Source organism: Perca flavescens, chromosome 19, assembly GCF_004354835.1.
Source record: "Perca flavescens isolate YP-PL-M2 chromosome 19, PFLA_1.0, whole genome shotgun sequence".
Taxonomy (NCBI): domain Eukaryota; kingdom Metazoa; phylum Chordata; class Actinopteri; order Perciformes; family Percidae; genus Perca; species Perca flavescens.
Genome location: NC_041349.1, coordinates 1,666,337 through 1,692,282, shown reverse-complemented (window position 1 = coordinate 1,692,282; position 25,946 = coordinate 1,666,337). Strand labels below are relative to the sequence as shown.

Genomic DNA, 25,946 nt, shown 5'->3' with positions numbered 1-25,946 from the left:
AAAAGCTGAATGAAAGATTCACTGGTGTTTTCAGTGATAAACCGTTTTCTGATTAACTTTGTTTGAACACTTTTGGGCACCGAGATAGTGCCGTTAAAGAAAACACAGGAATGATCAGAGAGAGCAACATCAGTCACCACAACCTTGGAAATGTTTATACCCTTGGAGATAATCAAGTCCGGAGTGTGCCCCTTATTGTGCGTGGGCTGTGTCACATGCTGAGTCAGTCCATAGCTCTCAAAAACACAACACAGTTCTTTGGTCCCTCGGTCCTGGGGGTTGTCAACATGAATGTTAAAATCACCAGCAATAATTACACAGTCAAAGTTAATACAGATTATAGACAGCAGTTCATTAAAATTGTCAAAGAAGTTTGCACTGTATTTAGGTGGCCGTTAGATATTTATAAGTATAACTTGAGGGGAGGATCTTAGCTGAAGAGCCACATATTCAAAAGAAGTAAAATTTCCATAAGATAATTGCGTACATTGGAATGAGTCATTAAACAAAATGGCGACTCCACCTCCTTTCTTATTCACTCTATTCTCACTCATACAACTGAAGTTAGGGAGGGTTGACTCAATGAGAACAGCAGCACTGTTATTATGGTCCAACCAGGTTTCAGTTAAAAACATAAAATCAAGATTGTGCTTAATAATAAAATCATTGATTAAAAATGATTTTCCTACCAAGGACCTGACGTTTAGTAGGGCTAGTGTTAGTGTGTTTTAATTTTTTGTGACTGACTGTGGCTGACGAGGAATGGATGCTAAGTTTGCAAAGTTTGCCGTTAAGTGCTTATTCGTTATTCTTTTTCTATTATGTATCACAACATAAATTGTGGAAGAATCTGATACGCAGGGCCCAGGCTTGTCTTGGAAAGAGTCATGAGTGTTACTAGGCATGCAGCCTGGACCCGGTCCATATCAGTTAACGGTTGCTGCATTTTGCAAACAAGCATCCTTATCAGTTTGGGGAAAATGAGTTAGCTGCCGCTCTTGAGGGGGCAGAGGTGCCTGGCATTTTACTTTTGGCCGGGGGCGAACGATGGGAGAAGGAAGGGGGGCATACTTGGTTCCAGCATTCACCAGCTGCTTCATCTGGTCAGTGAACTCCAACATGGGGATGGGGGAAAGAGGGGAGAGCGACTCATCCTTAAAGACGTCCTCAAAGGTGTCGTGGTTGTTAAAGGAGTTTGAGTAGTGTTGGACGGGTGAGAATGGGGATTGAGATTTCTCATCTCCGCTCTTTGGTCTCCTATGGAATGGGGAGGGCGATGAGTTCTCGTCGGGGTTGGTAAGGGGGTTTGAGGAGTGTTGGATAGGTGAACAGGAGAGTTGAGATTTCTTGTCTCCGCTCTGTAGTCTCCCATGGTCAAATCCTTGCTCAGGTGGGGGCTGTAGTGGATCACTGCCGCACTTTGTTGTGTCTTCCTCTTGTTTTGTTTGTGTTGATGTATCTTGTCTCGTGCCCTTGGCCAAGGGAGCAGATGGGTGGTGCAGAGAGTAAAGTAGGCTAGAGGTGAACAGCTTTACTCCTGACTTGTTAAGTAAGTGTCTGTCTGCTTTACAAAGATGTCTGCGGTCCCAGAAAATGTTAAAATTGTCAATGAACTGCAGAGAATGGTCGGTACATGCAGTTGAAAGCCATGTGTTCAGTGCCAGCAGTCTGCTGAATCTCTCAACTCCTATTGTGACTGGCGGTATAGGCCCACTGATAAACACTTTTGCATCTATGGAGCTAACTGTGTTCAGCAGATCCATAAACTCACGTTTAAGCACTTCAGACTCTTGCTTTACAACATCATTTCACCCTATATGCAGTATAATGTTCTTAGAAGTTGGGTGTGCTGCTACGATATCTGTGATTCTTTGGGCCAAGTCAGACACCATGTCTTTGGGATAACAGAGTATTTTGGTGTTTTTACTGCTTTTGATATCTTGTCAGAGTCACCCACAATCAGAGTTTGGGGCCCAGTCGTTAGCTTTCTCTGTAGTTTTTTAATTTTAGAATTGCTCTCAGTCCTTACCCTGCTGTGTGACGGTGAGATGCAATCCAGGTCATGTCCAGGGTCCTGCAGCAGAGGAGCAAATCTGTTCTCCACCTGCACACTCAGTTGTTGGGGAGGCATTTTGTTGCGGTTTTTCCCTTTTGCAGCTGTCCACGGCTGTGTCCTACTAAGCACAGGGGTTGAAGAGGCGCTCTGCCTGGATGGTAATCCAGGCCAGCCGGTCGTATCACAAATCTCAGGGCGCTGTGTCCTGCCTGTTAGTCGTCCTCCCATTTCCCAGGAAAATGATTTACTCTTAGGCTTTGCACCAAAAGAGTTCCAGGGAGGACTGCCACTTGTTGATTTATTATCCATTCCACAGCTCTCCTGTTTGTTTGTGTTCTTGCTTGTGCTAGTTAGCCGTGTGTTAGCATGCTTTTGTCCATTGTTTTGGTTCAGTGGTAAAGTGGTGTCATTTCCACAAGATCTGTTCACGTCCACGTTTACTTCTAACCGGTAAATTTTTTTTTTCAGAACTGCAATCTTCTGAAGGAGTTTGTAGTAGTCCTCCATGGAGAAGGAAGGCATCTGGCTGCTAATTAGCTTTAGCTACAATCACTTTGACAGGCTTGAGCTATTTGTAGGCCACGCTCACGCAGAAAAATTTTGAAAAATGGCAATAGCCTACTATGCCTATATATATATATATATATATATATATATATATATATATATATATATATATAAAAAAAATTAAAATAAAAATAAAAAATGTATAGTCCAGTATAGTCCAGTGATTTGTAAGTATCCAGAGCCGTTGCTCATAGTTTCTCTCAGAGGGAAAGCAAGATTATCAGCAGAAGTATGCAAGCAGAGGCAGGAGCAAGCAGCAAAGCGTCTGCACTGTAAGAAGCAGGAAGCCAGTTTTTAAAGGCTCACTTTAGCCAAAAAGTCACAAATCACAGAATAACTAGTAAATTATTTAGTGAATATTTAGATCTATAAACAGTAAACACCACTGTTGAAGTATATTATGAATCCCCCAAATATAAGGCGTGACAGCAGAGTTTCTTCATCAAAGGTGTGTAATGTTACCTGTCAGGCTGCTCACCTGTTAAAGTCCTGTCCAGATGAGGTCAGAGACGACCTCCTCCTCCTCCTCCTCCTCCTCCGTCTGCAGATACTGACAGACGCTGCTGCTGTCTGTGTTCATCACTTCCTCACACCTTTAAATCCAAAGCTAGAAATGTCAGTATGACGTCAGAGCAGAGGGCTGGTCTGAGCTGTAGTTCTGCCAGTCAGAAGCAGCTGCACACAGAAAAAAAGTTGCTAACCAGAACCATTATTTTTCTGTGTGTGGCAGTGTTAAAAAAGCTCTCTCAGTCAGCACTCTGATGGCAGACTTTCACAGCAGCTGAAGACACTGACACAACTGGGGGTTCTGTCAGCGAAGAAGTTGGGGAGCCATGATTGCTTGTAGTGGCCTATCTCGATGGCCAGATTGTGCTCACAGAGTCTGTACTTGGTCAATGTAGTTCTTCCGGCCTTCAAGGTCCACCAGCTTTTAGACGTCCAGAGGTGTGGTAGGGGGCTGCAATATCTGGTGGATTGGAAGGGTTATGGACCTGAGGAAATGACTTGAATCCCCAGGAGATTCATCCTGAATCCGCAGTTGGTGACAGACTTTCATATGGCACATCCAGACAAGCCAAGTGGGACGCCAATAGGCGTCTGTTGAGGGGGTGGTGGGCCTTAACAAAAAATTAAAGTTGCCCAGCCGGGTCAACACAAATGTAAACGCTACAAGTGTCTCTCTCTCTGTCCAAGATTACCACTGCAAGAAGGCAAATTTGACAACAAATGGCACTGGCATGAAAGCTATGTAGAGTAATAGGCTAAAATGACTAGCAATGGAACACTCAGTCACACTGAGTGCTATGTGCAAGTATGCAGCATTGCCGTCCAAACGAAGCCGCGAGGGCACTATTTTCGAAGTTTTTCACCCTGGGACCAGGTTTCAAAAAAGTCTTCAAGCAGATCGGCCAAAACGATGCATAACATGTGCGTTTGCACCAAATAGCATTTCTGTGTGGATGGCCCCTAAAAGAGCATACAGGGTATCTCAGGACGCAGTTCACAGACACTCTCAAGTGGAGGCTCCATCATAACCAGACTGAGATGATTAACCCTTGACTCGTCCTCTGGCCAAATTTTAGCCGTTTTTATATCAGAAATATGGGTTTCTTACAAATTGCCCCAAAATAACTAGGATTCATGCAGGTACGATGTATGGAACCCATACAAGGTACATGCATGAATCCAAGTTGTTTTATTTACATCCACAGCATTTGAAAAACATTTTTTAAATGGTTTCAAAACAGCATCAAACTGACCAAACTTTGACATGAATCAGTCTGTGATTCACTCAACATGCTCTGATCTTAACTATTCTATTAGTCAAAATAATATATAATTTTATAACTTTTTTTTCAAACTCAAAAATTAGGTATGATGTAATTTAATTTAAGTGTATTTACCATGAATAAAAAAAGCATTGAAAAGAGGGACAAAAACGTTTAAAAAAAACTTTCACGGAAAAAGTTCCATGAAAACAAAATGACAAGTTCATGGCCGACAGTGAAGACAACACAAGGGTTAAGGACATCAGAGATGTGTAGTCGGCTTAGGCTGACTAGACACTGGCTGCGTGGCATGAGCGTGTCCGTTTTTATTTGGGCTCCCATCCTAACAGGTTAGAGCGTGCACGCTGCCTGCGTGAAACGCACGTCTCAGAAATCGTGTGCGTGCTAGAAATAGGACCGACGCCTATTTTTCACGCCAAACGGCAGTGTGTTGGAAGAGTTTCCAGACAACATAGAATACGAAAAGATGTTTGTATGTCATTTAGACACAAATACATTTAATAAATGACATGTTGATGTTTGAGCAGTAGCACCGCATCCGACACGTTTCTGGTGTGTGTGGTGTATTTTGTAGCGATGCTGCGTTGCTGTGTGGAGAGGAATCCGCCGACACCGTTTCTTGATTATAAAGGTTTATTTACATCGAAGAAATCAGCATCAATTTACAAGCTCTCAAGAGCCCGGAGAGGACCTGTTTTCCCAATTCTCCAGTGGTCCTCTGATTTTCTTTGTTTGAACATGGTATATATTCTTCATAACTTAGGGTGGGATCGATAACTGACCAATGGCTTCAAGCCAACTGGCCTTCTTTTCAACATCGTGGGGGCCCCATTGATAAGACTTTCCAGATGTTTTCCAGAGAGGTGTCTTCTGAAAGTAGGCTAACGTTCATCTGAGTTTCTTTCTTACCCAAAGCTTAAATACAAATCATATAGAATATGCAGATACAATAAGATGACAATATACCTCATGTGTAAAGGGTTGAAGGAAGGAAGGAAACGGAAGGAAACGCATTGAATGAGAAGGTGTGTCCAAACTTTTGGCCTGTACTGTATACATTACAGGCCAAAAGTTTGGACATAGAAAATGCCATCCAGCCGCCACGCAACAGAAACGCCACGATCACGCCACACAGCCAGTGTGTAGCCGGCCTTATAGCTCTGATGCGACTGCATTCCAGCGTGCAACCAGTTTGTTGCCCAGAGCCTTTTCTGTCAAAATGAACGCGTTAATTTTTGCGTTAATTTTTTATATTTAACTCGTTAAAAAAAATTAACGAAATTAACGCAGCTGTGTTTGTTTACTTCATGTGGCGGCTGAGAAACGTAATATGCCTCCATAACAGCAGGCGGCGCTACTCTGTATTGTTGCCCAAGTAATGAAAACAGCTGATTGGACGAACGTGTCACATGGGTTTGTTTTCTCCGGAAATCCAAAGCCAGACTGTCATGGCGGCCGTTCAGAATACATACAGAATAAAATAGTTCACTGAAACGTGTTTCTGAAAACATTTTAAGCGAGAAATAGGCCGTGCAGTTGCTGAATCTGTCTTCATTTCAGATCAACAAAGGTCAGTTTAGAAGATTTTCGTCAGATTTTGAGAGACTCTAGTCACCTCATCCTGCTTGCCATTTCCGGGTGAGTCCCGACTGCCCTGCCGGCGACTGAACTCTCGGCTCGTTGGAGATGAACTGAACTCTCGGCTCGTTGGAGATGAACTGCTCCTCGCCTGTAAAGTAGACGAGAGCAGGCGACAGCAGCCGGGGACGGTGACAAAAATCTGCTCTCAAGTCAGACAGTTTCTAGCCGTTTCCAGCAGCCTTCAGCAGGACTAAATAAGCCAAATTGTTGCTGCTTTTGTTCTGAAAGATATTAAACATTCTGAACTTAGCAGAACCTTTCCTTGTTTGTTTTTTTCTTCATATTTGCAAAGTTAATGATTTAGCATTTAAATATCCATTATTATAAGCTTCAGTCTCAATTTAAAAAAAAGCGATTACTCGTAATAAATTACAGCAAACTGTGCAATTAATTAGTTAATTTTTTTTTTTTTTAATCGATTGACATATATATATATATATATATATATATATATATATATATATATATATATATATATACAGTGAGGAAAATAAGTATTTGAACACCCTGCTATTTTGCAAGTTCTCCCACTTAGAAATCATGGAGGGGTCTGAAATTGTCATCATAGGTGCATTTCCACTGTGAGAGACATAATCAAAAAAAAAAAATCCAGAAATCACAATGTATGATTTTTTAACTATTAATTTGTATGATACAGCTGCAAATAAGTATTTGAACACCTGAGAAAATCAATGTTAATATTTGGTACAGTAGCCTTTGTTTGCAAGTACAGAGGTCAAATGTTTCCTGTAGTTTTTCACCAGGTTTGCACACATTGCAGGAGGGATTTTCACTCCTCCACACAGATCTTCTCTAGATTCAATTCAATTCAATTCAATTTTATTTATAGTATCAAATCATAACAAAAGTTATCTCGAGACACTTTACAGACAGAGTAGGTCTAGACCACACTCTATAAATTCCAAAACCCCAACAATTACAGTAATTCCCTCAAGAGCAAGCATTAGCAGTGGCTATTGCGACAGTGGCAAGAAAAACTCCCTTTAGGAAGAAACCTCGGCAGACCCAGACTCTTGGTAGGCGGTGTCTGACGGGGCGGTTGGGGCGTGATGAACAGTGGTGATAACAGTCACATTAGAAGTCACAGTGACTTGAAGGTTATCGTGGAAGTTCATGTCATAGCAGGGCACATCGTGTCATACTGAGTAGTGCAGTCTCCTATACGGATCCTGACTACTCTGTGCATAGGAACATCACAGCAGGGCGTTGCGGGATGTAACGTGGCCCGGCAGAGCACGGGGGTGCGGCGGGTGCAGCAGGACGCAGCAGGAAGCGGCGGGAAATGCCGAGAATCGCAGAGCATAGCTCTGCGAAGAAGAAATATAAGGACTCCGGGAGTAAACTCCCCAGAGCTAGATTAGTAACAAGCAAGCATTTCTTGGACAGGATGCATACAAAAGTAACAAGTAGAGATGAGAGAGCAGCTCAGTATATCTTAGGGAGGAACAGCCTCCCGGCAGTCTAGAGTTGTAGTAGCATAACTTAAGAGAGGCAGGTTAAAGAGAGGAGCCTGGTCGGGCTAGAACTCTCCCCAACCGGATCGGGCTGTACTGAACACTCAGGTTTCTGGGCTGTCGCTGAGAAACACAGAGTTTGAGCTTCTCTATTGGGTTTAGGTCTGGAGACTGGCTAGGCCACGCCAGAACCTTGATATGCTTCTTAAAGAGCCACTCCTTGGTTATCCTGGCTGTGTGCTTCGGGTCATTGTCATGTTGGAAGACCCAGCCTCGACCCATCTTCAATGCTCTAACTGAGGAAAGGAGGTTGTTCCCCAAAATCTCGCAATACATGGCCCCGGTCATCCTCTCCTTAATACAGTGCAGTTGCCCTGTCCCATGTGCAGAAAAACACCCCCAAAGCATGATGCTACCACCCCCATGCTTCACAGTAGGGATGGTGTTCTTGGGATGGTACTCATCATTCTTCTTCCTCCAAACACGGTTAGTGGAATTATGACCAAAAAGTTCTATTTTGGTCTCATCTGACCACATGACTTTCTCCCATGACTCCTCTGGATCATCAAAATGGTCATTGGCTAACTTAAGACGGGCCTGGACATGTGCTGGTTTAAGCAGGGGAACCTTCCGCGCCATGCATGATTTCAAACCATGACGTCTTAGTGTATTACCAACAGTAACCTTGGAAACGGTGGTCCCAGCTCTTTTCAGGTCATTGACCAGCTCCTCCCATGTAGTTCTGGGCTGATTTCTAACCTTTCTTAGGATCATTGAGACCCCACGAGGTGAGATCTTGCATGGAGCCCCAGTCCGAGGGAGATTGACAGTCATGTTTAGCTTCTTCCATTTTCTAATGATTGCTCCAACAGTGGACCTTCTTTCACCATGCTTGGCAATTTCCCCGTAGCCCTTTCCAGCCTTGTGGATGTGTACAATGTTGTCTCTAATGTCTTTGGACAGCTCTTTGGTCTTGGCCATGTTAGTAGTTGGATTCTTACTGATTGTATGGGGTGGACAGGTGTCTTTATGCAGCTAACGACCTCAAACAGGTGCATCTAATTTAGGATAATAAATGGAGTGGAGGTGGACATTTTAAAGGCAGACTAACAGGTCTTTGAGGTTCAGAATTCTAGCTGATAGACAGGTGTTCAAATACTTATTTGCAGCTGTATCATACAAATAAATAGTTAAAATCATATATTGTGATTTCTGGATTATTTTTTTTAGATTATGTCTCTCACAGTGGACATGCACCTACGATGACAATTTCAGACCCCTCCATGATTTCTAAGTGGGAGAACTTGCAAAATAGCAGGGTGTTCAAATACTTATTTTCCTCACTGTATATATATATATATAGAAACTGGGTTGAAAAAATAACCCAGGGGTTCTTAGTGTGTATGTGTGTGTGTCTGTGTGTCTGTGTGTGTGTGTGTGTGTGTGTGTGTGTGTGGGGGGGGGTGTGTGTGTGTGTGTGTATGGGGGTTGTGTGTGTGTGTGTATATGTGTGTTTGTGTGTGTGGAAAGTGGGCAGAAGAGAGATAGAGAAAGAGGAAACAGATGTGTTTTATGCAAACAGAGCAGAGTTGGTGCAATAAGTTTAAGTTGTGTACAGAGTGTAGTTACAAAAGAACAAACCAAACATATCTTTGGTAATGTGCGAGGTGTTTCTCTGTAACTGAAATAAACCCAGAACAAGATGTGGCGGGGGGGTGATCAGGCCATGGTGATGTCTGGATGGCAGTGAAGAGAGAGCATGTAGTCTGACCAGGTGGAGCTTTATCCCCACTATCTCACAGCTCCCAGGTGGACCAGATCAACCAGAGAGGTCTCACTCCCACAGAGTAGCCCCACCAGATCTACCATCAACTCAAGACTAAGATGGTTAAGACCAGAGAGGTCTCACTCCCACAGAGTAGCCCCACCAGATCTGTTATCAACTCAAGACTAAGATGGTCGAAAGAAAGTGTAATAGGCGAACATACTTTTCTTCATGCAGGTTTTGTTATAAACAGTATTAAAGTTTGGACCGATAACGAGGACATAGAGCGTAACGATTACGCGAGAGCTTAACGGCTGTATTTCCAGACTTTGACATTCGATGATATATGCATAGTTTTAAAGACAGATATTTAGTTATTTACACTGTGTTCTGCAGTTATCTAATGCTATGGTATTTGATGATATCCTGTATTCCATGTAGTCGGGCATCTCCTCCTCCTGCGCTCCGTAGCGGATAATGTGATGGTGAGACAGCGCTGATTAAGATTTGAGTTGGAGGAGTTTATGGAAAAATTATCACTCAATTATCACTCAGTATACAATCTTCATGATATGGTGTGAAGAAATGTGCCTGAGGCATTAATACTTAAACATATTAAGAGTAGCCTAATGGTTATTCCCACATGTACTTTCTGCAGTCTTACTTCAGTTCACCACCTCACCATCTGTGTCGCCAATTCCTATTTTGTCTCCAAAATGTGCGTAAGCATGGGTCAGAGTTTGCATGGAGGACCGCACATTCTCCCGTCAAGTTTGTTTTTTATAATTCACAACCTTTGCGTGGGAAGTGGTGTACGCACGTTTCCCGCCCCGTTTTGTGCGTACGCCACGTTTATAAATGAGACCCTTGGTCTCCAGCTGCGTGGTGTCGGTTTTGGCTCCCAGGAAGCGGGCACTGAGCTCCAGATCCTGCAGCCACAGACGGACTCTGCTGCCCCACTCTAGTTTCTCTCCGTCCACCGGCCGCCGACAAATGCAGTGGAATTTCCCGCCAAATATACGCAATGGGTGACCAGACGTCCCAAAAAATTCCGGACAGTCCCGAAATCCAAGCAGTTGTCCCGAATCCCGAATCGTTCAGATTCAGTTTTTCAATGCAATTATTCAAGTTTAGCAATTCAAATTCAAATATAAATGAGTTTTTATATTTGAGAGGGAGAGGGAGATAGAAAGGAGGGTGTGTTGAGGATGTTTGAGGGAGTTTGGAGAGAGAGAGACAATATTATTATATATTACAATGCTGTTTCTGTCCTGATCTGACTTATATAATCGTTAGGGAAAGGGAGAGGGAGGGACAAGGAGGAGGTCACACACACACACACACACACTGTCCTGATCGACTTATATAAGACACAGACACACACACACACACACACACAGAGACACACACAGACACACACACACACACACACACAGACAGACACACACACACACACACACACACACACACACACACACACACACACACACACACACACACACACACACACACACAAAGACAGACACACACACACACAGGCATTACTGTAAGAAATTTGTGTCACACCCTCACCCCGACCCAGTTAAAATCAAATTTTATTCACCTCAAACACTGTGTACAAAACTTAAACTTATTGCACCAACTCACTTCTGCCCATTTTACACGCACACACACACACACACACACACACACACACACACACACACACACACACAAACACAGCTTACGAGCTGTATACAAACAGACAGTAGAAGAAGAAACCAAACACAAGCTAGCTAGCTATATGCTACAGTGCCGTGGGGTTGTGGGCATTAGGACGATGCTTTTTTATGTTGTTGTTGTTGTTGTTGTCGTTGCTATGAGACATCGTCTCTGGGTAAGAGGTCGAAGGTTAGAGGTCGAAGTGAGTGGCGATGACATCATCAATATGCTTCGTCGTCCAAACGAAGCCACAAGGGCGGCATTTTTGAATTTTTTCACCCTGGGACAAAGTTTCAAAAAAGTCTTCACTCAGATCAGCCCAAACGATTTAAAACACACACACAGCCCGGTCTCACGGCAGTTTGTGATACGGTCACGTTATTGAATCTATTGAATCCTGGACAGGACACCATCATGTCGTTTTTTTCGTGTGGTGATTAGGAATTTTGAAGCAATGTATTTCAATGGGAAGCATATTTCGTGATCACAGAACAATGCCGGTAGCGAGTAGTGTTGATACGGTGAATATCTGAGTAAGGAGGTTGGTAGGGGGGGTGGATGGGTCAAACAACACGGGACTTTCACCATAGAGACCAGGGATCTGGTCCCGCGTGTGTTAATGTTTTCCTAAACTCAACCATCCCGTTGAGTATCTCAGGACGCAGTTCACAGACACTCTCAGGTGGAGGATCCATCATCACCAGACTGAGATGACTAACCCTTGAGTTGTCCTCAAGTCAAATTTGACCCGTTTTCAACGTTTTTTATATCAGAAATATGGGTTTCTTACAACCAAATTGCCCCAAAATAACTAGGATTCATGCATGTACGTTTTATAGAACACATATATCGTACATGCATGAATCCTAGTTGTTTTATTTAAGTTCACAGCATTCGAAAAATAAATGTTTAAATGGTTTCAAAACAGCATCAAACTGACCAAACTTTGACATAAACCAGTCTGTGAGTCACTCAACATGCTCTGGTCTTAACTATTCTGTTAGTCAAAATAATTCTTAATTTCTGCTTTTTTTTCAAACTCAAAAATTAGGTATAATGTCATTTAAATTAGGTTTATCTACTATGAATAAAGAAAGCATTGAAAAGAGGGACAACAACGTTTAATAAAAAGCGTCAAAATCATTGGAAGAAGATCCATGAAAAGGAAATGACAAGTTCATGGCCGACGGTGAAGACAACACAAGGGTTAAGGATGTTAGAGATGTCACGCACCTACGGGAGAAAGTAACAACATTTAATGAGTGATTACACAGCATGGAGGATGAAGTAATAACATTTAATGAGTAATTACACAGCATGGAGGAGGAAGTAACAACATTTAATGAGTGATTACATTCATTCATTCATTCATAACATGCATGAATGGAAAAAAAGGAACAGGAAGAAGAAAAAATCTTATGGTACCTGTCACTTATTTGTGCACATCAAAAAAACAAAAAACAGCTGCTTCATAAGTGGATCAACCCCAATCCTCACCCCAAACACCAAAAATGATCAGTACTACCTATCTTTACATTTAATTATCATCATTTTAAGCATATTAGTCATCTTTTTTCTTATAACATTCCTGTATTTTTTTCTTATACAAATTCTTGAATTTACAAACACTATTGCAGCACTTCAGTTCCTAGTCCAATATGTTCCACAGTTTAACTCCATAAATGGACAAACACCTCTGTTATCGTGTAGTACGTGCGAAAAGAGTTTTAAAATGATATTGCCTTCTATGGCCATCTTCCTCTGATACAGGAGTACATACATTTTGTAAAACCATAGGCAAAACTCTTTGCTTAGCTTTCCACATAAAAATCTAAATCTTCAAATCAACCAAGTCTTTGAATTTTAGAAGTCCAGATTTTATAAATAAACTATTAGTGTGTTCTCTGTAGCCTGTCTTATTGATAATCCTTAATGTTTTTTTCTGTAACAAAAACAGAGGTTTTGTGTTAGTAGGGTATGTATTACCCCAAACTTCTATACAGTATCCAAAATATGGGAGTATTAGGGAATAATTACAACATAAGCAACGTTGAATAATCTAAAACATCTTTAACTTTATACAAGACCCCAATGCTTTTACAAACTTTACTCTTAATATAAACTGTGTTCTTTCCAATTCAATTTATCGTCCAAAATAACACCTAAAAATGTTATCTCATTAACTCTTTCAATATCAATTCCTTCAATTGCTATTCTAACATTTTCATTCTTTTTACAATTACCAAAAATCATGTATTTAGTTTTTTCCCAATTTAAACAAAATTTATTTTTGTCTGAATTTATCGTTTCTATAATTTCTGACAGATTATTTCCAGAATAAAAAATGTTGGTGTCATCGGCAAACATCAAAAACTGTACTACCTTAGACACTTCGCAGAGGTCATTAATGAACAAAATAAAAAGTAATGGGCCTAAAACGGACCCTTGTGGTACTCCACATATTATATCTTTTAACTCATTACACAGCATGGTGGAGGAAGTAACAACATTTAATGAGTAATTACACAGCATGGAGGAGGAAGTAACAACATTTAATGAGTAATTACAAAGCATGGAGGTGGAAGTAACAACATTTAATGAGTAATTACACAGCATGGAGGAGGAAGTAACAACATTTAATGAGTAATTACACAGCATGGAGGAGGAAGTAACAACATTTAATGAGTAATTACACAGCATGGAGGAGGAAGTAACAACATTTAATGAGTAATTACACAGCATGGAGGAGGAAGTTGGAGCCATTAAAGAACAAACCCTTCCAGCCCCATCCTACGTGTTACAGTCCACTGCAGTGCAGACCACGTCATCGTCTGCCCGTCCTTTAGAACGACCACGACTTAGGCCGACTACACACTGGCTGTGTGGCGTGAGTATGTCATCTGCATGGTGTGTCCGTGTTTATTTGGGCTCCCATGGTAACAGGTTAGAGCGTGCACGCTGCCTGTGTGACACGCACGTCTCAGAAAAGGCGTGCGTGCTAGAAATAGGACCGAGGCCTATTTTTCACGCCACACGCGAGCGTGTTGGAAGAGTTTCCAGGAAACATAGAATATGAAAATATGTTTATATGTCATTTAGACACAAATACTTATTAATAAATTACATGTTGATGTTTGAAGGGACAGACACACACACACACACACACACACTCAAAGACACACACATACACACAAAGACAACAGACACACACACTGAGAGACACACACACACTCAGAGACACACACACACAGACACACAGTTGTTGAAGAATGAATGTGATCTGTTTCACTTTCACTTCTCAAACACACACACACAGACACACAAACGCACACACACACACACACACACACACACACACACACACACACACACTCACAGAGACACACATACTAAGGCACGGATACCCGAACCAAGCCCAAGTTTGGGTCGGGCTCGGTCACATCAGTGTGAATAATAATAAGGCATTTGTTGTGTGTGTGTGTCTGTGTGTGTGTTTGATAGAGAAAGAGGAAGCAGACGTGTTGTTGATGCAACCAGAGCAGAGTTGGTGCAATGAGTTTAAGTTTTGTACACAGTGTGTGTGGTGTCCGATATAAACCCCAGATACAGTATATTCATGTTATAACCAGTGGCCCCTGGAGATAACCAGTCTCCCCTGGAGGTAGTGAGTGGTCCCTGGAGATAAGGAGTGGTCCCTGGAGATAAGGAGTGGACCCTGGCTTTCTGACCACAGTATGTAAAGAAGTGATCAGTAAAGGTTAACACACTGAACATTTTAACAGCTTATTAAGGTGTTCTTGTTGCCCCGTGTGAGCTGATACCTCATATGTTGACATTTCCTAATGCCTTCCTACAGTTGCTTCATAAAAGCATTCACACAAAAACATAGTGACAGACATACAAACACACACAGACACACACACACAGACACACAAACACACACCCGACGTGTCCCGATATAAATATATATATATATAGTTTATTATTTACATATTTAGAAATGATGGTCGGGTTCGGGTCGGGCTCGGTCACATCAGCGTGATAAGGCATTTGTTGTAAAATGGTACTGCTGCTCCTTTAAGAGAGCTCAGTGCATGTTTGTGTGTGTGTGTTTGTGTGTGTGGTGTGTGTGTGTGTGTGTGTGTGTGCGTTTGTTTGTGTGTGTGTGTGTGTGTGTGTGTGTGTGTGTGTGTGTGTGTGTGTGTGTGTGTGGATGTGTGGAGAGTGGGCAGAAGAGAGAAAGAGGAAGCTCATGTGTTTTATGCAAACAGAGCAGAGTTGGTGCAATAAGTTTAAGTTTTGTCTACAGTGTAGTTACAAAAGAACAAACCAAACATATCTTTTGTAATGTGCGAGGTGTGTCTCTGTAACTGAAATAAACCCAGAACAAGATGTGGCGGGGGGGTGATCAGGCCATGGTGATGTCTGGATGGCAGTGAAGAGAGAGCATGGGCGTTTCCCAATATGTGTTCTTCTATTGACTTGTGTTCTTGTGTCCCTGTGAAACGTCATCTCGTGTTACCAAAGTACTGTCCCAATACACAAGTTCCCATTTCGCCAAGAACAGTTAAAATTCCCGGATGTATTCTTGACACGCCCATTTACCGAGGATACATCGGTTGGTAACTTGTATGAACTTCGCAGCACCTGTATCCCAACATTCAGTTCAGCATTCAATGATGGTTGGATTTCCAGTACATAGACAGCCCAAAAATGGGAAAATTTTAACAATTTTTGCCATCTTATTCATCACTAAATTCACTTCTGAGAACATTTTACGCGAGAAATGAACTGTTTAGATTTCGAATATAGGCAGTCTTGCGAAAATCTTTGCCAAATTGATAATTTGCTCCAAAGTTTTCTGAGTTTTCGGAGATCCATAAATTGACGCGGCCGCCAGCTTGTGCCTGCCGGGGCTAACTGTGTGTGTGTGTGGGTGTTGTCCGTGTGTGTTGTGTGTTGTCCGTGTCTGTTTTCCGTGTAGGTGTTGTCCGTGTGTGTTGTGTGTGTGTGTGGGTATTGTCTGATTGTGTAGGTGTTGTCCGTGTGTGTTGTGTGTGTGTGGGTATTGTCTGTGTGTGTTGTGTGTTGTCCATGGAGGTGTTGTCCGTGTGTGTTGTGTGTGTGTGTGTTGTCCGTGTGTGTTGTCCGTGTAGGTGTTGTCCGTGTGTGTGGGTGTTGTCCGTGTCTGTGTTGTTCTTTTGTGGGTGTTGAATGTGTTACAAATTTACAAGAAAAAAACATGGATGTCCTCTGAGATTAAAGTGGTAACTCCATAAACAAAACAAAATTGACAAGAAATCCCCACTCAAATGTAAATTGCGAGCTGATTTTTCAAAGTCTGTAGCTTCGGCTTTAGGTCAGTGTGGTCTAACAAGAGCAATACCTGTTGGATGACCTGAAATGTGAGCTCCATAGTCTTGGGGTTGTTAAGATGGAGTGCATATGTGAGTCCAAACAGAATGCCCAATGCTTTTGGCAGATCTTGAATGTTGTCCATCACGACTTCTCCTTCAATGATGATTTTCAACAAGGCTGGACTGAGATGCTGGGAAGATGTGAGCCCAGCACCTTCACGCTCAATGAGAAGTATCCCAATGTCAAGGTCACAAAAAAATCCTCATCATCAGATTCCTAAATAAAGAAAAACAGAAGAGCCCAATCATTACATTATACTTCTCATTTGAAAAACAACTTTAATCAATATAAGAGTGTCATGGTGAAAAATAAATAAAGGTGAAAATTATGAGAAAGCAAGTGCTTTCTTACAAAGCCTGCTTTTATTTGAAGAAGTTTGTGAGTTTGTCCCCAAGGATGATAGGAAGCCCTCTGAGCACCTGTGTCTGGATGGCAGTTGGCTCTGTAGTCTTTTGGGAATTAAACACAGTACTACAAGTTAGATAGCTAAAATCAAAAACAAATAATGATCTATAAGAAAGCTTAAACAAACCAAGCAATGTTTGGATTGAATTATACAACTAATAGAGTAGCATTTTGATATGATGTTTTTACAAAACCTGTGAAAAACAATGCCAAGTACATGATGTGTATGGACCTACATTGGTCTGTTGTGAAATATGTGTCAACAACTGTCCAACATTCCCTCTCTTGGATCGAAATAACTCGAGGAGGTTCTTGCCCACAATCCTGCTGAATTCCATGAACACCTGAAAAATACAGAGAACAAAAACAAACTGAACTTAGATCAACTGAATTATACAAGGCAGCTAAGCTAAATGTTGTTTAAATAAAAAAAAAACATCATGCCCCAAATTAAAAAATACCAATGTTTTCCTTAAAGAGGACAAGAGTAAATGTGTACTGCGCAGGTGAGAAAGACTGCTTCTGTGCAGGGTGCAGAAAAATCACGACTGACAGTGAAAGGTTACTTGGGCAGTTTCACGCAGTTGTGCACCCTGGGTTTTCTGGTGAATCTTTGCTAAGTGTAGCTTAAGTGCATTAATGGAGTTGAATGTGCACACACATTGTTGGTTCTACATTGGTATAGTTCTACTATAGTTTCCGTGTTTAAACCGATAACGTTTTAAAAGGTAACCCATTTTCTCACACAAACTCACAATACTTACACTTCCACAGCATCCTCACACCACAAGGATCTGTAAAAATAGAAAACAAGAAAACGTTTAGCTCAACGACTAAGCTCAACAATGTCACTGTTAAATACAATAAGGCAATATAACCGAAACGACGCCTGTGTTACAGAGAAAACGGGCATGTAAACAAGCGCGTGTGTGTGAGAGTGAGTGAGTGAGAAGGAAAAAGAGAGCGGCCAAGGACGGGTCGAGTGGATCAATGCGCTGCAAGCAGCTCACGGTGTCCACAACTTAAACACCTCCACAGCGCCTGCTACGCTCCTTTGCCCCGACAGCGGTTGAATCGCTTTTCTATTGCGTAAAATGACCATACTGTATGTAATGTTATACTGTATAAAGGATACAGTCGAGCAAACTCGCCGGTATGTGAGCCGTCCTCAGAATGTTAACACTAAGCTAACCTTAACATTCAGCTGACACTTTTTTGAGTAGCTAGCTAGTGTTATCAATAAGCATGTATTAACACTATGCACAGGTTCAAACAGTAACATTAGACAGAAAAAAGCTAGGTCAACAAATTATCTGCAAGCTTTTGGGTATTCAAAATTCCCGCAAAGATAACTAGGCTACAATAGTTATTTTAAATACTAACCATTCCACTTGGAGTAAGGTTGCTTCTAGGTCAGGGTACCGTCCGCTGCCGATGCCTGTGCTGCTCGTCCCGCCAGGTGCAGAGCCCCTTGAACGCACGTTACAAGACACTGGTCTTGTCACATGACCAGGCAGGTTTTTGAATTAGCCCCCTCCCCTTTTATGAAAGTAAACATACCGAGTTATCTCTGCTAAACATGATTAGTGCAATGAATTTTTCAGCTAAATAGTACAACCAACTAATGTTGTTTAGTAATGATAGCAAGCTTTTACAAAACATAAAAGTATAAGTAATGATCACTTGTAAGTTTAATTAGAAACAAAATCAGGGTTTACAGTGTACCCATTTCTTTTCGGGAGACTTGTTTAAATTATGCCATAGGTTATAGCCTACATTATATTTTGTATTTAGTTCATATTTTTGGTTTATTTGTTTTCTCATTTATTAGAAGATGAGTTTCAGTCTGTATGATAAATGAACAGTTGTACATAAAGTGGTAACATGCTATGACATGTTATGTAGACTAAAGGGGAGACACCAACCTTTATAATTTGAATTTCTAATTTCCATCTCCCTGGGCATATACAGTGCACTACAATAATATAGAAATGATAATTCCACATAATACTAATAGAAACACATAGGACACACCAGTGCATGTACCTATTTTTTTTTTTTATTTAAACTGACTTAAACTTACACAATAATAATAGTGATCTCGTTCCACTCTTTTGAATAAGTAAAGGGTGTTTGAGCTAAACCATAAACAATAAAATTAAAACTCAATTAGTTTTATTTTTCAATATTATTGCAATAGTTGTAGCATTATGAGGTTTTCTTGTCCGGAGATTGTTTAAATACAAAGTGGTTATATTGTTGTGGTTTTTTATATCTGTTATTTTGGAGCCTTGCATGTAGCCTCTGTGCTGGGGGTGTTGAGCAATAACAGGAAGAATACATCGTCTCAAACTGTTAACAGCGTTTTCTGTGCTTGTGAACTTGTGAGTTTATTCTTCCAAGAACAACCAGCAACAACGTTCTCCCCAAGAACACAAGTCCGTACTTTGCATTCTTGGTATTGACAAACGCCCCATGTAGTCTGACCAGGGGCCTGTTTCACAAAAGCAGAATATATAAATCCAGGATAACTGATGAAGCGAGGCTTGACCTAGTCTAATCTGTGCATCCTGGCTTGGTGCGTTTCACGAAGGCCAAGCCAGGCTGAGGAGGAGAGACTAGGTCAGACTGAGGAGGAGAGACTAGGTCAGACTGAGGAGGAGAGACTAAGTCAGGCTGAGGAGGAGAGACTAGGTCAGGCTGAGGAGGAGAGACTAGGTCAGGCTGAGGAGGAGAGACTAGGAGCTGAGGAGGAGAGACTAGGAGCTGAAGAGGAGAGAGTAGGAGCTGAGGAGGAGAGACTAGGTCAGACTGAGGAGGAGAGACTAGGTCAGGCTGAGGAGGAGAGACTAGGAGCTGAGGAGGGAGAGAGAGCTGAGGAGGAGAGACTAGGAGCTGAAGAGGAGAGAGTAGGAGCTGAGGAGGAGAGACTAGGTCAGACTGAGGAGGAGAGACTAGGTCAGGCTGAGGAGGAGAGACTAGGTCAGGCTGAGGAGGAGAGACTAGGAGCTGAGGAGGAGAGAGTAGGAGCTGAGGAGGAGAGACTAGGTCAGACTGAGGAGGAGAGACTAGGAGCTGAGGAGGAGAGAGTAGGAGCTGAGGAGGAGAGACTAGGTCAGACTGAGGAGGAGAGACTAGGTCAGGCTGAGGAGGAGAGACTAGGTCAGGCTGAGGAGGAGAGACTAGGAGCTGAGGAGGAGAGACTAGGAGCTGAGGAGGAGAGACTAGGAGCTGAGGAGGAGAGACTAGGTCAGACTGAGGAGGAGAGACTAGGTCAGACTGAGGAGGAGAGACTAGGTCAGGCTGAGGAGGAGAGACTAGGAGCTGAGGAGGAGAGACTAGGAGCTGAGGAGGAGAGACGAGGAGCTGAGGAGGAGAGACTAGGTCAGACTGAGGAGGAGAGACTAGGAGCTGAGGAGGAGAGACTAGGAGCTGAGGAGGAGAGACTAGGATGTGAGGAGGAGAGACTAGGTTTCCTGATGCCAAAATGGAGAATACACATTGTACATACTTCATACAGAGTGAGCAGCAGCTTCTTGTGGAAGTATGATGACGTGAAACACATTATTTGAATAAAAAGAAAATAACACGGCCGCTGTAGTGAAACAGAGAGAAAGCAACAGACGATCACGGACCGACTGAATGTGTAAGCAGACTAAATATAAACATTAACTGACCTCTGATCTGAATGGAAACCATCATAATCATACCATTCAATGATTAGGCTACTAATCATTTGCACAAATTAACAGTTGTACTCTTTACCTTAAAAGTAAGCAGAAGATAATGTTACTCAGGAAATTTACCATGAAGATCCATTTTCTATAACGCTAGAATATGAAGCGTAAATATCTCTTTCACTCTGTTCCTCCCTCTCTCTCATTGGCTAAAATATTAATTTCCTGAGTCATATTAACTTCCACTACTCGCTTTTAATGCAAAGTGTACAGGTGTTCGTTTTTGCAAATGACAAGTGACACATTGAATGGTTTCATTTAAGAGCAGTAGTTCATAAATGTATATTTTTAGACTATCATTTAGTCTGTCCGCTATTATCTGTCACGATTTTTCTCGCGTTTTTTTATTTTTTATAGAGGAGGAGTTTCCTTCTCTACATATTATATGCCTTGCTCCCTGGTATATATGGACATAGAAAATAAAGACACTGAAGAAATTGCACTGTAAAATCTAGAAACTATAAAGATAATAAAGTGATAAATTCCATGCACACTATAAACATGAATGGAACAGAGTATATTCATCAGTTATTTCCCCCCAGGCAAAATATAAGGTCAAAAACCATTAAGGTGTCCTCTCTCTGTTGTTCCATGAATGTACAGTAGCCTACATCACTAGATAGTTACTGGTCCAGTGAACTAAGTCTATAATTTGGGAGGATTGTACAGTTAGGATATGTTCTTAAAATTGTACAATCCTCCCAAATTATAGTCCCAGTTTACTGGACAACACAAATTGTGTGCTAAGAATGCCAAATACAATGCACATGGAAGCAGAACAAACATGATCCTTATTGTTAAAGAATAAAAAAAGAAATAATTTAAGGTGCATTGGGGAACTCTAGAAATGTACAGCATTGTATGTATTGCCCTTAGTAACAGACTTCATTTAAAACTCATTTGAAATGTTATCAGCCTTTTCTAATTATCTCAACAACTGCCATAATATATTCATCAAACTTCTTACAACAATATGAACAACAGTCTTCATACAGCAATACAACAGTAACAATGACAAATTTATAATTATAAAAAAAAATAATGGTCACAACTTTAAATAATAATTGTACTTAAATGAACAGCAATATGTACCTGTTGTATTTTAATCCAGGCTGATAACAATAGGTTAAACCACTGCTGAGTGAACAGAAAAGGTTCCAGGATTAAATAAATCCTGGCTGTTAGGCTGGTCAGGACCAGGCTAGCTGCACAGAATAAATCTCCATGGTGATTTATGCGCCTCTGCTTTCGTGAAACCGAGTCAAGGCTAAATTCATCCAGGATAACCAGGAAATCCCGGCTTAATCCCTTATCTTGGTTTTGTGAAACAGGCCCCAGGTGGAGCTTTATCCCCACTAGCTCAGCTCCCAGGTGCACCAGATCTGCCATCAACTCAAGAAAAAGATGGTTAAGACCAGAGAGGTCTCACTCCTACAGAGTAGCCCCACCAGATCTACCATCAACTCAAGACAAAGATGGTTAAGACCAGAGAGGTCTCACTCCTACAGAGTAGCCCCACCAGATCTACCATCAACTCAAGACAAAGATGGTTAAGACCAGAGAGGTATCACTCCCACAGAGTAGCCCCACCAGATCACACAGGGGGCCGTCTCATTAAAGGGTGGCAAAATAAGAAATCCCAAATAAATCTTGACAATTCAAACCAGTATGGTAATTCAGGCCAGCAACAAAAGGCAAAATAAATAACCCTAATATATATATATATATATATATATATATATATATAGGAAATGATTGACAGAACGACAATAAGCGGCTTATATCTTTAAATGTGAGAAAAAATCAGTGACCATAACTAGTACCCCACCATCAGTTATATGCATGCTTACCAGCAATATGTTTTAAGGGATCTGTGGTTTACAAGGACGTCATTGCCATGGGGACGAATATATGCATGAGTAGGAAGAGGATGCCCATCGACCAAGTTGTTGGAGAGAAGTACTTGGGATATCTTGATTTGCAGCAGTAGTAGCAAAGAAACCTTTATTGATTTATAGTTGGATGAATGTTGCCATTACATTTATTTTTTATCTCCAAGAAGAAACAAATACAAAATATATCAGAGACACACAGGTTGATCATCTTTAACCAACTGGCCACCATCCAAGAGAAATCAGCAGCACCTGGTCTCACTCTACATGACTATGGGATCAAGGTCCTGCTCTATGCAGATGACCTGGTTCTGTTATCCTCTACAGAACAGTGCTTACAGCAGAACCTGGACCTGCTGGAGCTGTACTGCCAGACCCGGGCCCTGGCAGTAAACACTCAAAAGACAAAGACAATAACCTTTCAAAAAAGATTCAGATCTCAAGGAAACGCATACAGCTTCAAATGAGGAACACATAAAGTGGACCACTGTACAGATTACAATTATTTAGGACTGAAAATAAGTTCCACTGGAGGTTTTAACCCAGCGATAATGGAACTGAGAGAGAAAGCACGCAGGGCATTCTTCCAATAAAAAGTAAAATCTATATTACAATCCCAATTAGTATCTGGCTCAAATTATTTGAATCTGTAATATAACCAACTCTCGGCCCATTTGGACAAAAACCCATTTGAAATCAAAAGTTTTGTTTTTAGTTTGTTTCATGCTTTCTGTTAGTTTATTCCATTTCCTGTTTTATTTTGAAGGTTGTCTGTTATCCCTTGTGGTGTCTTGTTTTACTTCCTGTTGTATATTTTCCCACCTGTCAGATTACCTGTCCCCGCCCTAATGTGTTGCAGCTGTGTCTCATTGTGTCCCCTGTTTTGTGTATTTAAGTTCAGTCTTCTTCTTACCCCAGTGTGAGATCGTCCGCTTCGTTGTGTTCAGCTTTCAAGCAGTTTTCCCCGTGTCCTGGGGTCCGTAGCAGTTGTCAAACATGCTGTTGTTACCATGGAGATGACATAAAACACCTGGGGTCCGTTTCAGGAAGGAGGTTTAACAAACTCTGAGTGTAACCCTGATGTCTGATGTTGATTTACCCTGAGATGGAAACTCAGAGTTTTCAGTTTCAGAACAGCTGATATGAGTTGGTTCAATCAACTTGGAGTATGTTCACAAGCGTGCACCACCACAATAAAAAAGACAGCATGAATGGAGCCATGATACTACGATTCACCACCACAAACAAACAGGTCGGCTCCCGACCAGGTTAGGTTGTTACTTTGCGTGAGCATTTGCGGTCATTGCGGTCTTCGAATCAGCTGGTTTTAGAAGTCCCAAGGTCTAGGTATAAATGGTGGGGTTATCAGGCTTTTGCAGTTTTTTAGGCTGGGTTTTAATACATAGTATTGGTGTGACAATTTTACTCTCCTGTTTTTTTTTGCAACCTTTTCTGATTTTATTGTGTTATATGCTTCATTCTTTTTTATTGTATGTGTTGTTTTGTACTTGGCTCCTGATGTAAACCACTTTGAATACCTACTGGCACTGTAACGTGCTATTTAAATACATTGTGATTGATTGATTGAAACAGGCAGGCAAAAGTATTCCAGAATGTAGTCAAAGTAAAAAACAGGAAACACAGGAACCAGGGGTCTGTTCCAGGAAGGATGTTTAACAAACTCTGAGTGTAACCCTGATGTCTGAGTTGATTTACCCTGAGATGGGAAACTCTGAGTTTTCGGTTCCAGAACAGCTGATTTGAGTTGGTTCAATCAACTCGGAGTAGGTTCACTCATTACGCGCGTGCACCACCACAATAAAAAGGCAGCATAAATGGAGCCATGATACTACGATTCACCATGGTAACAACCACAAACAAACGGGTCAGCAGAAATACTCATGCGAACATACAGGGAGTTTGAGCAAGCATTTCGTTAAAAAAGCAAGACAGAAAATTGCTGCTTGAGTCAATGCCTAAGCATTAACAGTGTATAAATTTCATATTTAATCACAGTTAACTTATAATATTACTGGTGAAAACTGTTCTGAGGCTGCAGCACCATGATCATTAACAGAACTATAATGTATAATCATGTATTTCTTTTTAATGGCTCTCACTGTTTTGTGTCCAGGGAACACTACAAAAACATTTAAAAAACGTTTCAGAGCAAGTCACACTTTTCTGACAGCTCTACAGTGACTTTACTATTACAGTGTGATCCGCTACTGTTATAAAGAAAACAGCCGTTTGCAAAAAACGTAATGCGACACAAAGAATCTGCTGGGATGTTAAAGCCTGTCCACGATGGTTGATGTTAGTGATATGAGGACAGATAAGGTATCTACATATCTAATGGACTGTGATAAAAAATGTGGAAATGAAAATACATCTATAGTCGGGACTCAATACCATCTCCCGACTTAAACTCTCTGTGAAGTAATACAGCTTTTTCATCAACGGGATTGTCGACAAAAGGACATGACATTTTATAATCTGCCTAAGAATACATTTTTTTTATTCATGCAGATCATCAGAGGGAGGAGACTGAGAGAAACTCGAGGTTTCTTGAAGAAAACCTGCTCCCGACCAGGTAAGGTTCGCAGGCTTAGTTACCATAGTAACTGACTCTGAGGTGAAGTTACCATAGTAACTGACTCTGAGGTGAAGTTACCTCTCTTTCTGAAACAGAAAACCCAGAGTTTCCCTCATCTCAGGGTTAACTAATTCAGAGTTCTCACTAAACCTGCTTTCTGAAATGGACCCCTGGGTGGTATTTCAGGTAGAAGGTTTAACAAATTCTGAGTCTAACCCTGATCTCTGAGTTGATTTACCCTGAGATGAGAAACTTTGAGTTTTCGGTTTCAGAACAGCTGATATGAGTTGGTTCAATCAACACAGAGTATGTTCACTCAGGGTTACACGTGTGCACCACCACAATAAAAAGGCAGCATGAATGGAGCCATGATTCTACAATTCACCATGGTAACAACCACAAACAAATGGGTCGGCGGAAATACTTATGCGCACAAACAGCGAGTTTAAATAAAACAAACAAAGTGGCTGCTGCAAAAGAGAGAGAATTTGCGTGGAAGAAAATTGCTGCTAGAATAAATGCGTATGTTCCAATATAGTGTATATCACAAATAAAAGCACAAAGCCAAAAGCAGTGCTATCTGTCCCTAAAGAGAGAGGACAGTGCTATATGTCCCTAAAGAGAGAGGACAGTGCTATATGTCCCTAAAGAGAGACAACAGTGCTATCTGTCCCTAAAGAGAGAGTACAGTGTGGCAGACTACCTGACCACAGTTACTGATACCAAACTTAGAACTACACTGACCAAGTACAGACTCAGTGAGCACAACCTGGCCATCGAAACAATCATGGCTCCCCAAAGAGGAGCGCTTCTGCCAGCTGTGCAAGAGAGACGAAGTCGAGACATAGCTGCACTTCCTGACAGAATGCACAGAACTGCAGCCATTCAGAACTAAATATTTCC

General features: G+C 41.5%; 1 protein-coding gene and 1 long non-coding RNA gene across 2 annotated transcripts in view; both read right to left on the bottom strand.

The window, feature by feature from the left end:
• The window catches only part of LOC114546103 (zinc finger protein 721-like), a 1,066,380-nt gene that overhangs the window by 383,394 nt on the left and 657,040 nt on the right, over positions 1–25,946 (bottom strand). The window lies entirely within an intron of this gene.
• LOC114545297 (uncharacterized) lies at positions 17,124–18,289 on the bottom strand. The gene is made up of 3 exons (XR_003690864.1): positions 18,202–18,289; positions 17,583–17,612; positions 17,124–17,162 (listed from the first exon to the last, which is right to left on the bottom strand). It is a non-coding gene; the product is annotated as an uncharacterized LOC114545297 (long non-coding RNA).